At 43.6% G+C, this 12,859-nt stretch overlaps 1 protein-coding gene across 1 annotated transcript in view; it reads left to right on the top strand.

The window, feature by feature from the left end:
- The window catches only part of SLC2A13 (solute carrier family 2 member 13), a 243,588-nt gene that overhangs the window by 164,511 nt on the left and 66,218 nt on the right, over positions 1-12,859 (top strand). The gene's annotated exons all lie outside the window — the stretch shown is intronic.

Below are 12,859 nucleotides of genomic sequence, written 5' to 3'. Positions count from 1 at the left end.
CCTCCTCAGTTGCTGTCATCTACCCAACATTTCAAAACCAGATTAGAATGGAAGAAGGGAAGGGGGAGAGCCTAATTTTATTCTCACCCCAAAACGGCAGCAAGTTTTGAAAAAAGCCAAATTTGCGCTGTCTTTTGGGAGTTAGTGAGTAGGAAAAACGATGACTTATTCGTCTGTCTCCTTTCAGAATGACATACTAGGCTTCGTGGGAATTTGACAGTATGTATTTATAGTCTGAGTGATTTCATAAATTCTGCCTGCAGCCCCCTTACTGGCATTGTTGTTGTTTTGGTTAGAATTATCTGTATACATTTCCTCTTCAAGGTAAATGGAAAAGTCACGTTTGGGAAGTACCTTAGGGTGAGTAATGTTTATGCTGGACACGTAGGCGGCATGATTTCAACCCATATAGGGAAACTGAGCAAATAAAAGAGATTAAAAAGGGGATTTGGTTTAATGTCTATCTCAAGAACATCATGTACTATTGGTGGAAATGTCGTTCTGCCTAATACAAGTCAGACACCTGTGCGCACGGGCTCAGCACTTCCACTTGTCAAAATCTGTCGACTAGAGTGACTACTGTGCATCCATTCTGACCAGAGAAGGATGGAAGATTTAAGCAAGTGAATGGTTCAAGAACAGTGGTTCTCCTTTATTTTAATTCAGTAAATATTGATTGTGTAGCAGACTCTATTGTAAGGAGGGCCGAAAACATTGTAGGTTGGGGCTCACTGAAGACTTTGAATGCAAGACATTGCTACCCAAAATAATTTCCTGCCAGAACTTCCCCATTTTAGAATACTTTAATTTTTAATTGGTATTTTACCCTAAGGCCTGGCTAGATCTTTGTGAAATGAATGTATTAAGGACCTGCATACAAGCTATCAGGGGTTGCAGCTGCGGCTAGCAAAGTAGCTCGAGTGGAGGGTCCTTCTGAGTCATGTACGCATGTAAGAACCCGCAGAAATGCTCCTAATGTATCCTTCAGCTCCATGCTCCATACTCTTAAGTTACGAATGCACCATCCCTTTTGTATCCAAATGATATTAATATACTGTATAATTAAACATAACATAATGTATAACGAAACATATTTTCTTTTTAAGTACTTGTAAGCTTTGAGGATTCAGATCTTTCCTAGGTAACACTTCCCTCAAATCCTTGACATTTTATTATTTATAATGTGATCTCAGGATATGCAAATAACTGTCATGAAACCCTTCAAAGTGGACCTATATTTCCTGTAGTTTACAGCTAGAATTTCATGGTACCCTTGCCCTAGGGTTGGTTTTCACCTTACCTCATCTCATCCATGCATGCATCCATGCAGTTAAAAATATTTATGGAGCACTTACTCTTGGGTTATAGTAAGGGTGAATAAATATATGAAACACCTAAAACAGGGCTTGACATAAAATGCGCGCTCAATAAATACTGTAGCCGTTGCTACAATTGCTAGAGCCTGTACTAGGGGATGAGATTGGGACATTGGGTAATCTTTCAGAGATTACCACCCTGAGGATAAGATGTTTGAACTGAGCTCTGAAAGCCGGAGAGAAGCATGCCAGGCAGAAGACACAGCAGGTGCAGAGCTGTGAGGAACTTGGCAGGTGCAGGAATGGGAAGCACGCCGATGCAGTTAGAGAAAACTAAGAGGAGGCTGGTTGGGTAGACAGATCATGCCGAGCCTCAGAGGGGACATGAAGGAGTCTGATTTCAGGCCCGGAACATGGGCTCACTGAGGGGTCTGAAGTGGGGTAGCGACCTGACCAGGTCTACGCTTTCTCTTTGGCAGGTGGGGGGCACACAGAGGTCACATGTTGAGGTGGGGAGACAAGTTATTAGAGGTGTCTCAGAGAGAGAGGCAGCTGCCTGGACTAAAACCACAGGGAAAAATATGTTGTAGCTGCTGAATAATATCCACAGACCTACTTCAGATGAAGAACTAAAATTGGTTGGAGGGAAAATGAGAGTGGAAACAAAAAGCCCACATAACTTGATCATGTATCCTCATCTCCAAATAACTGTATGCTTTTGCTGGCACTTACTCGGTGCCGAATTTGACTCCTGGTTAAGAAGATGGTAGAAGGGATTCTGGGAGGACGTTGGCGACGTACGGGGCTCAGTCAGTGACTTCTTCGTGACCTGTTTATCTTGATGCTGAGGCCGTTAGCCAAGGACCTGCAAGTCCCCCACTGTCAGACCGTGTGTTTTCCACGGTCAGGAAGTGCTTCTTGGGAAGCCAGAAAAACGGAAAGGAGGGCTCTAGTTTAGCTGTGCAAAGAGTGGGGAAGAGCATTCCAGGAAAAGGGAACATTGTGTGTACAGGCCCTCAGCAAGGAGAGTGGCTTTGCCAAGGAGCGTCCCAGCGAGGCCGTGTCGGAGCAGAGGATGGTGTGCAGGGAGCCCGGCTGTCCAGCGACAGACCGTGTTGGGACCTCATAAACCGGGAGGACTTGGGGCAGATTAGAATACTGAGAGGCCTTTAAATGGTGGTAAGATGAAATGACATGATCAGATTTGTGTTTTTAAAAGATCACTCTGGCTGCAGAGTGGAGAACTGATCAGAGAAGGACAGAAGCTGACGAAAGGTGTTCCAGTAAAGGAACGTGGCCCTGGCCCAAAGGGATGCAGCTTCGATAGCACAGCCGAGAGGGACTTGGGAGAGATTTTGCAGGGAGAGACCAGGCTGGGCGGTGGGTGGGGTGGCGTTCAAGCACAGGTGCTGTGCATGTGGCCAGGGTGGTGCTCAGGGGAGAGGCGCCCAGGGGTCTGAAACTGCTCTATATCCAGTTCTTAGAAACAGGGTTTCAGGGATAAGAACCTGGAGACCCCCTTGCTTTCAGGTTAAACACAGCAGGCGCCTTGTACATTTGTTGTCACTTAGACTCTTACTTGAAATGTCACTTTCGTTTTTCTTGAACTCAAAAGAGAGAATAGCTCTTCTGAACCTGTCCATTTAGGTTTGAAGCAACACAAAAAGGTAAAGGGAACAACCTGTATCTCTGATAACTCCAGAGACTTATAGTCTAATTCTGGAACTCTCGTCATTGCAATGACTACATACAATCCACCTCCAGTTTTGTTGACATTTCGAGTCACTCCACGTTAGAGTGTCAGCCCCATTTTGCTTGTGTGGACAGCAGGAACACGCTACCCCGTGACAGTGTGTAATCATAGCCACTGGTGTATTTCCTTACTATAATGCCCAAGGAAACTTTACAGGTGAAATCAGTACTAAGTGAGGCTCTAAAAAGCTTACGTGTTCTCCAATTAAGTTTAAAATAAAATGAAGATCACCTACTTAAAAATCATGATGTTAAACAACTGGTGGAAACAATCAGGTACTAACCTTTAGGCACTCTGGTTTGTTAAATTGAAGGATTTTCCACCACCCTGCGAAGCATATTTTATAGCCTCCACCATGTTCTCCCTGTCTGGGAGGTGGGGTAAGACCTATTGCTGTGGACCAGTCTTGCCCCCAACCCAGCAAAGGACAGCAGCCTGGTCAGAAGAATCTCCAGTGAACCTGACTTTGCCAACTCTTACTTTGACTAGGTGGTTGGCAGAGCGGATGGGTGGGCAGGTGGGTGGACGGATGGATGGATGTTGGTTTTGAAAGGGAGGTAATGAGGCTGACTGAAGGAAGCTTTTAGTATGCTTCTCATCCCAGAACTTAGGTGTATGTGCTATAAAATTTGGCCACGCTTCATTGCTATAAAATGGCCAAGGATAAGGGAAGCTTCCAAGCCTTTGTTTCCTCGAAATGCCTGGCCTTTCCAACGAGTCATGTCTACAGCATGATTAGCAATACATTTTGCAGGCATGCTAGCAGACACAGCAATTTAGGCGTGTGCAAGCAGACATTGCTCAGGGCATGCCTCAATGAACTGTTTAGATTGTTGCTTTGCAGTCACAAGACGGTGTTTCCTTAATATTAAGTAAATAAAAAAACAATATAGTATGGCACATGCCTTTTGGAATACAACATCGGGTTATATGATGAGTAAAGGAGATGACTAGAAAACTGAAATCGTGTGTCCTAAGAAACCTGGTTTTAGAAGCAATCAGCAACTGATTATTGTATGAGTCTACACAGTTTAGCAAATCAAAGACCACACAGCATGTTAGAAAAAAATATTTACATACAGTGTAGTCAGTTCATTCCTAATAAGCATTGCAGAGAGCTGCAGTGGGTCAGGGGATAGTGGGATTAAAGAGGAAAAAAGAAGCCTTACTCTGCAAGGCGCTCACAGCTAGGAGGGAGAAAGATGCAAATGACTAACTGCGAAGGGGCGCGATAAAGGCCGGTGGGCGTGGCAGGGCAGGCCGGCACAGTGCCCTGCCGGGCATCACGGGAGGCCCTGCACCTAGGCAGGCCTCGCCTCACTGTTACTCTGGACCCCTTCTTAGAGTAGTGTTTTTAGCTACAAAAAAATTAATTATATAAGAGTACAAAGGAAATCAGTTATGTTGAAATACAGTTGCCTAAGTATTTTTTAAATAAACGTGTTACATGGTAATGTATGGACTTATTTATTAACACAGTAACTGAGAGATCTAGCTGCAGGGCTAATAGCATAAGTTTCAAAACCACAGTAAATGTAAATTATATTTTGTAATTTCTGCGCTATTATAATGTGACTTGAAAATACGTGATTCCTATTATTGTCAGTAGTTCATTGCCGACATTCATAATTGAGGGAAATGCCAAATTTCGGTAAAGGTTAATGAAATGCGGTTGTAATTTGTTTCTCATCTGAGTTTGGGGGCCCTGCGTCATGAGCCCCCTCTTCCCTCCCCCACCCAACGCGTGTGCACGCGCGCGCACACACACACACACATACATATACATGTATGTATATATGCAGGAGTGAGCTTGATCTGATTCTTCAAGGGCGAATAGACATTTCTCAAGCCAGTGAAAGTGGAGATGCCTCCCAGGGCATGAGACCAAAGACAGCAGTGTGTCCAAAAGGCCTGCCCTTCTGGAGATTATGAAGTTTGGCGCTGGAGAAAGGCGGGCCAGTAATGAGAAGAGGTGGACGGAAGGGCTGGGCCCGGCATACCAGGTCCAGATGGGCAGTAGGGGGAAACCATTCAGCAGCCTCTCTGATCAAATGTGGGCTTTATGAAGAGTTTTCTGCATGGATTTGGGGGGCTGTAGTGAAGGGGGGAGACTCTGGCAGCCCGAGGGAGAGAACGAGGGTCTGAAGCGATTACATGGCGGGGAGCTTGAGGGTCAGATATTTTGGAGATAGGATCGGAAATAAGGAGACCAGTTAAATGGTAAAGGGAAGACTTCGGGGAAAGGTGTTCGGGCAGTTCAAGGTCATGGATATTCAGTGGGGGTTCAGTGACTGCAGGTGATGCACCTGGGGAAGATATGTGGACCACACTTCCAGCCGTGCTTTTTATTTTAAAACAACAGTTTCTGTTAAGTCCTTACTGTATATAGGCATCATTCCACATCCTTTTTGAACATTATTTCATTATTACCCACAGATTTCCCGAAGTTAAAGATGGCATCATTATTATTTAATATTATGGATAAAAAAACAAGGGCCAGAGAGCTCATATAACTTGCCTAGAAGTGGTGTAACTGCCGAGCTGCACAGCCATGCGCTCTCCACCCCATCCCCCCTTTAGTGAAACTCTTGGCCTTTCTTTGTATAAGGGTCAAAACTACCCAATTTTGGTGTCCACGTTCACTGGACAAGCTGCATTTCTTCTCTGATGCAGCACTGAAATACTGAGCAAGATAATTTCTTGACACAGATTTTTCACAGGAATTATACTGCATTTTAAGTTCTATTTGTTGCACTGTGGAAAGTACATATGAATTTTAGTCTGACTTACTCAGGAGCCATTGATTAGAGTTAATAAGTTTATGCAGTGGTGTTAGAGGGACTTTAGTCCCACAGAAGGGAAATTTGACCAGAAAATCCCAGACCAGTTCCAGAGACCAATTCGTTTTTATTGCTCCCCCATGGACTAAGTTATTTCTCAAGAAAACACTAACTCCATGTTACTGGATGTCTAATCAAAACAGTGTTACTTACGTGCTGCTTGTATTATACAAACTCTATAACAAGTAGTGTTGAATCATTAGTAACCATCTTACACAGTTTACCTCACCGCACACCCACACACCTGTGTGTGTAGTCCTTTCTGAACATGCCTCCCCCATTGCTGACCACAGAGATCATAACGTCTTCCAATATTCCACTAATTCCACTATCCTGAGATGACAGGGGACAAAAAATATGTGTGACTGTTCCCTCCCTCAGGGAAGTTTGAATTAATGGAAGAGAAGGATGCTTTTGCACAATTGCCTGTAGTCTTTTATTTTAACATCAGGGTAAAGAAATACATGCTTTTTGATTCTTGAGAATTTCTCTCATTTTTGGATGGTAAATTTTGAAATTTTAAGCTATGTAGGAGTACTTAATTTCCAGTGTTATTGACTCAAAGCTCAGCATGTCTTAAGTATCCCATATTATTAGGTAGCTGATGACACTGTGTTCATCCCACTGCTTTGCACTTGATAAAACTGGTGTAACTTGGGTTTTTCTCCATGTGCACCTATATGCACAGTCATCAGTTTTAGTGGAAACCTATTGTTTGTTGGCATTTGCATTAATGATTATGTCAGTTCTATGGTAATTTCATCCTAGAGCAAATTTTTTTTAATGATGTACATTAGGCCCAACTTGTGAGCTGATTAATAAGGTCTATAACCTCCCAGAGGTTCAAAATATGCACTGCTCAATTTAAAAATTGTCAGTGTCATTAAAGTCATTGCCAGTAACCCAGCTGAGAATCAGAGTTGAACTTTTATAAGCTCCTTATTATCCTTTCTTTTGCTTGATTTTGACTTCTCTATCATAAATCCATGCTGATTGGTCTTAGAAAATCAGAATAAAAGTCATTTCATACAACTTACTGGCATTTTCTGATTCATCTTTTGAAAATGAAGGAATTTAACTGATGAATGTTCATAAAAATTTTCACTTTGTGGGGCCTATTTGGCCTTCCTGATTTTTCATTTCTATCATTGTATGAGTGATATGTGACTCTCTCAGTAGAGATCGTCTGAAAACACAGAAGTTTTATGTAAAATAATAAACATTTGAAACTGAAGGCAGTGTGATTCATCTCCCAAAACGAAAATGTTGGCCTGTGTCATCAAATTTGGCAAGACTATGTATTATCCTCATTCATATGTGCTGTGCAATTAGGCATTGTACTATGGATTCCCAAAGACATACATTAATAAATGTATAAATTCTTAGCAATTAGGCACGTACTAATGTTGACACAGGTATAATACTTTCTTAACTTTGTTTTCATCTTTTGTGTATGTGTGTCTTGACTTGCCACACGTGATAAGAATAAACTTCAAAAATCTGAACATGCTAAACTAACATTCCTGATTTTTCTACCTGGAATTGCAGTGTGGATACCAAAGGGACTCACCATTCTCATGCAAACTGATGGTGCCGTAGTCAGCTCAGCTGCAGAAGAATTACAGAGCAGGGCTGTGCTTTTTTGATATCTATTCTATTAGTATCTACAGGTTGCCTTGGTTTTCTTATGTCTGAGTGGCTGAAAAATGTATCAGTGCAGCGGAGGAACTCTGTGTTTTAAAGAACCGTTCATCTAATTGCATTTTAAAGTAGTAGCTCTTTTTTGGTTCCCATAACTACCCATTGCCAACTCATTGCCTCTTAGGATATTCTGGAAGCTTCCCAAAGCTGGGCAGTCAAGAGCAGGTTGGAGCCAGACAGCACTGCAGAGAGAGGGGATAGCATGTGTGCAGAAAGGAAGCTTAATATTGTCTAGAAACCACAAGCACAGGATATTCTGTAGTTCCAGATACTCGGTTTCACTGAATCCCTGTTTTCCTTTCATCATCTGTGTATCTTACATGCCTACTTGTGGGAGGTGGCCTGGGGAGCAGGGATTTTAGGCTTTGGCCCGGGGGCAGGGAAAGGTTAGGCTGCGGAAATAGGGCCTGAGGGCCCCTTAAGCTTGCACTGTGCTTAGCAGAGATGCATTGGTTCTCCAACTCTGGGTCTAAAACTGTCCTTTCTCCCCTGTCCAAGCAGAGGTGAGCATCTCTTCCCATAGCTTGGCCCAATCTCCCTGCCGCCCCCCGCCTCCATAGACAGGTGCACCTGTGGCCACCTCATGGGGGTCACCAAGCCTGGAGGAGAGCAGCTGCCCCCCTCATGGTGGCCTCTGCTGTGGCGGCTGGGAGGTTAGTCTCCCCAGTCCCTTCCCATGGCTCTGCCCCACGTGTCTGTCCTGGGCGGGTTCAGATTAAAGAGAGGGGCTTCCCCACCGTCTTTCCTGTCTCTGGGGCAGAGGAACAGAGGCCCCTGGAAAGAAGACGGGCTCAGTGATCCCGATTCCCAGGGCAGGCGCCCGTCGGAGCTCCTCTGCTGGCTGGTGTCTCTCTCACTTTCAGACGTTGAGTTTCGGGGATATTTTCAGAAGACAGATGCTGCCTGCAATTCCATTCAGGAAAGATGGGGTGTGCCCTGAAAAAAAATGGGAAATGGTGAGCAATAAGCCTAAAGAGCCTGCTGGGAATTTAAATCATAAGTAGTCATGTGTATGGATAGTAAGGATTTTCAGCTCTTAATTTAAAAAAAAAAATCACGTGAAGCTATTAAGAAGAATGTCATTATCAGACCTTTATTCTACGAATATCAGTCTGGCAGCCAAGCGGAAATGGAAGAAGAGCAAACCTGAAGGGTCTGAGTTAAGACCTAAAGTGAACAGATGTGGTGTTGGCTGGTCGTGGAGGCTGGACCGACTTGTATAGTCGTTGACACTCAATTGCCCAATTCTTACGGCTTTTGTCTCCCCATGTGGAATGTGTAACGTGGAAGCAGGAATTCTGTTTCTTCTCCTTGTTTCCTTTTTCTCTCTCTGCTTTCTCCCTTATCTACTCAGCAACTAGCATCATGTCTTATATACGGAACTATTTGGCCAGTTTAACCAAGTCCTGAGACCTGATGTGTGAGTGGCTGTGGCGCTGACTTGTGTTTTCACTACAATAATTGCATCACCTGATCTGGGAATTCAGTCAGAGGGTTTTCTGTCCATCTGAGGGCCACCTCAGCTAATTGAAGGTTCTCAAGTCCCTGTAAATCGGTCTTCAAGCCTGGATGTGCAGCGATAATGCTTCATTTCCACCTGATTAGATCCTCACATTGGGCTTTTAGCACTTGTCTGTTTTGCTCTGATAAACACAGTTTGAATTGAGTTACCAAGGAAGATGTGGAAAGACACAAGACTCTAAAAATCTTAAACTTCAGGACTAAAATAAAATTAGATATACCAATAACAAAAAAAAACAGAAGAAAAGGATAATAGCCCTCTGAAAGAATATTGAAAAAATAGAAGTTAAAATCAACAGAGCCTGGGCATTTACCGAGACAAAAGAAAAGAGGTGAATGGCCATATGAGTTTGAAAGAAACTTAGGATCTGCAAGATCTTGGAAGAAGACAAAAGCAATAAATTGGCCATTCATTAGAAAAAGCAAAGAAATTTACACATAAATGAAACTCGAATAAGCATGAATCTTATGAGACTCCAAGAGAAATAAACTTGGTAATGATCCTGTCAGAGAGAATTTGGAGCCCCAGAAATGGCAGCCCTGAGCAGAGAAGCTTAACTCCTGAGGTACCCACAAGGACGGCTGTGAAGGAACAGCTGACCGCCTCCGAGAGGACAGAGTTGTGCACACCTGGCAAAACAGAGTCACAAGGCGGAATGGCCTTGACGAGCGGGAGCCTCACCGTATCGTCCTTAGTGACAGCGAGTCTCAGAGGCGAGGCGGCGCCCAGCCTGGAGGCTCAGCCATTCTTAGATGCGCCAGGTGACTGAGGTGGGGGCCCGCTCTCAGACTGCCTCGGTCACCTTCGTGATGTACACGTGACTGGAAGGAAGCAGAGTTCTTGCTGGACGCCCTGCTCCCCACCGGACGGTGGCCGCGCACTGGGGAGAGTCCGCGTTAGAACTGGCAAGCGCGCCCACAGAGACGCGCGTGGGGCCCTGCCCCTCCTTGTTCTTCCATTCAGACTGAACACTAGCCACCCGCCCTTCGATGTGCCAGCCGTTAAGGAAGCGAGCGACAGGTAGAGCCCCTTATCAGGAGGCGGCCATCTCTTAGAAGGGCTTTTATTTCCATTTTGAGCCATACTCAAGTCTCGTCTCTTTAGAGAGAAGGTAGGACTTGCATAGAAACTGATACTGCAGAATATAGTCAGAAACAAGCAAACATTTGTTTTAAGCATTTGAAAAATACTCTTGTATCAGTTAAGAATTGTGTGTGACCGTATATAATAGAAGAACCCAAAATACCTGGCTTAAGCAAGAAAGAAGTTTCTTTCTCTCTCATGATAAATAAATTCAGAGGTAGGGAGTTTGGAGCAACTGTGCCAGATCCGGTATCAAATGCAAGGGCAGAAGGGATGGAGAAGACCCACACACACAACCAGAAAACAATAACCAAATGGCAGTAAGTACATACCTATCAATAATCGCTTCGAATGTAACTGGACTAAATGCTGCAATCATCATATGCACCTCTTTGTTTGGTGCACATTGTTTACAGTAGCCAGGCAACTTAAGTGTCCATTGCCAGATGAATGGGTAGAGAAGATGTGATACATAAACACAATGGAATATTACTCAGCCTTAAAAAAGAATGAAATCTTGCCATTTACAACAATATAGATGGACCTAGAGGGTATTATGCTAAGTGAAATAAGGCAGATAAAGACAAACACCATATGATTTCATTTATGTGTGGACTTTTTGAAAACAACACAAATGAAACAGAAAATAGACTCATCAACACAGAGAACAGACTGGCAGTTGCCACAGGGAGGGGGAGGGGGGAATAGGTGAAGGGTGTGAGGCGGTACAAACTTCCAATTATATAATAAATAAGTCATGGGGATGAAAAGTATAGCATATTGAAATAACAGGATGGTGACAGATGGTAACTGCACTTACCATGGTGAGCATTTTGTAATATATATACTGGTTGAAACTAATATAATATTGTATGTCAACTGACTTCAGTAAAAAGAGAGAATCTTAAAAAAGAAAAAGGAATAGTCATGGCAGTTGCCCTTTATTATATCGTCACCGTTGTGCCAACCTCTGTGTTAAGAGCTTTACATGGCTTCTCTCTCGTGTCCTTCAGCATAACAGGGGCGGATGCTAATCTTTCCCCGGTTTTACCAGTGACTCTGAGGCTGAAGAAGTGAAGTGGATCTCAGAGGATCGTGTGGCTCAGAGACAGTAGATCGGAGCTTTCAGAGCCCAGCTCTCCGCCACCACACTCGTCATTCTGAAATTCAGTCCAGCCGCGGGCGCTCTTACTGCCCAGCGATGGTGCTGTGCCCTTTGGGAAGTGGACGGTAATTCCTTATGAGCAAAGGCCAGTGGGTCTAAAAATACCCTGTGGCTGTGTTTTCACTCATTCAGTGAAATGGAGATTTTTTTTGTTTTTTGAGAAATCTTTTTTGAGTCACAGTCTGTTTGGGACTTAGAAGATTTTTTTAAATTTTGCTCATTTTCATTTATATTTATTCAGCTCAGAAAATTCTTTTTCTGTCATTTTAAGGATCATCACAGGACATTTTATGATATAGAAGCAAGTGCTTAAGGTAAAAGAAAATCATTCTAAAATATTTCGAACGATTCACCACCTTGGGTTCACTTAGCACAAAATGATCTCAACCACATAGTTTTGAGTATGCATTTCTGATCCAAGTGGAACTGTAGTTTTTGTTTTGGTTTGTTTGCTTTGGGTGAGTGTTGTTTTGAAGGCCTCTGTTACAGACAGATGATATGGAGAAAGTAATTTAAGACAAGAAGCAGCTATAGATGCGATGCACTTACAAAGAAATATCCTTCGGGCCAATCCGACTGCCCCTGCACGCTGTGGTGAGAACGGGGAGACCAGGCAGCCCTTTTCTCGTCTTAGCTTCCTGCTCTGGTTGTGGAGGTGAATCATACGTGTGGACCTGCGTGTTCTCCTTAAGGAGAAGAATCACTGTGTGGTTATCAGTATTTGGCCAGCCCCACCCCCAGCTTCATTTTCCTGATTCCCCTGTTTTCATCCACCTTGAATTCTTCATTTCATGCATTCCCGTCAGTGTGGCAGTTGTCAGAGCGCACGGTGCCGTCCAGGGAGATGACTTCTGGGCTCTCTCGTTCCCTCTCCGGCACACAGCACAGCTTCCACATCAAACATGGTTCTGGGGCCCCAGGCATTAATAGTTCCTTGCACGCCCCAAGCAAACCTCCCTTTGCCCTTCACATTCACATATACCGTTTCCTACGAAAATCAGACAGCCCTCCACGCGACCGTGGGAGAAATGACGAGCAGGCTGAGCCTAAACATACTTTGTCCCCTTGCTTTGGTTGCCCTTTTGCTTTGTTATGAAGCCCTTACAGTGTGATAAGCAGGTGCCAGGTGGGACACTAGGCTTTAATGAAAAACATAAAACAGACTTGGTTACCAGGTGTCTTTCTGGGTAGTATTTAAAAATAATACCTGGAATTACCAAAGCAAAGAAACAAAAATGAGTCCCCAAAAGAGAAGCAATTTTAAATGCTGGCACAAACAGGCTTAAAAAAATATGTGATCAACTTGCTTTTAGAGTACCATTTTTTGTGTGGATGAAAAGAAAATACATTAAAGTCCATGTGACCGTGCATTCACAAAGAATGCAGACACTGTATGCTCAAATCTAAGTTTGTGATACTCCAAACAGTAAACGTTCATTAGTTCAGAATAAGAATTGCATTTCCTAATTTATGACCTAG

The sequence above is a fragment of the Manis pentadactyla genome, chromosome 14, assembly GCF_030020395.1.
Source record: "Manis pentadactyla isolate mManPen7 chromosome 14, mManPen7.hap1, whole genome shotgun sequence".
Taxonomy (NCBI): Eukaryota; Metazoa; Chordata; class Mammalia; order Pholidota; family Manidae; genus Manis; species Manis pentadactyla.
Note: the sequence above shows the minus strand (reverse complement) of the source record. Positions and strands in the feature narration are given on the sequence as shown.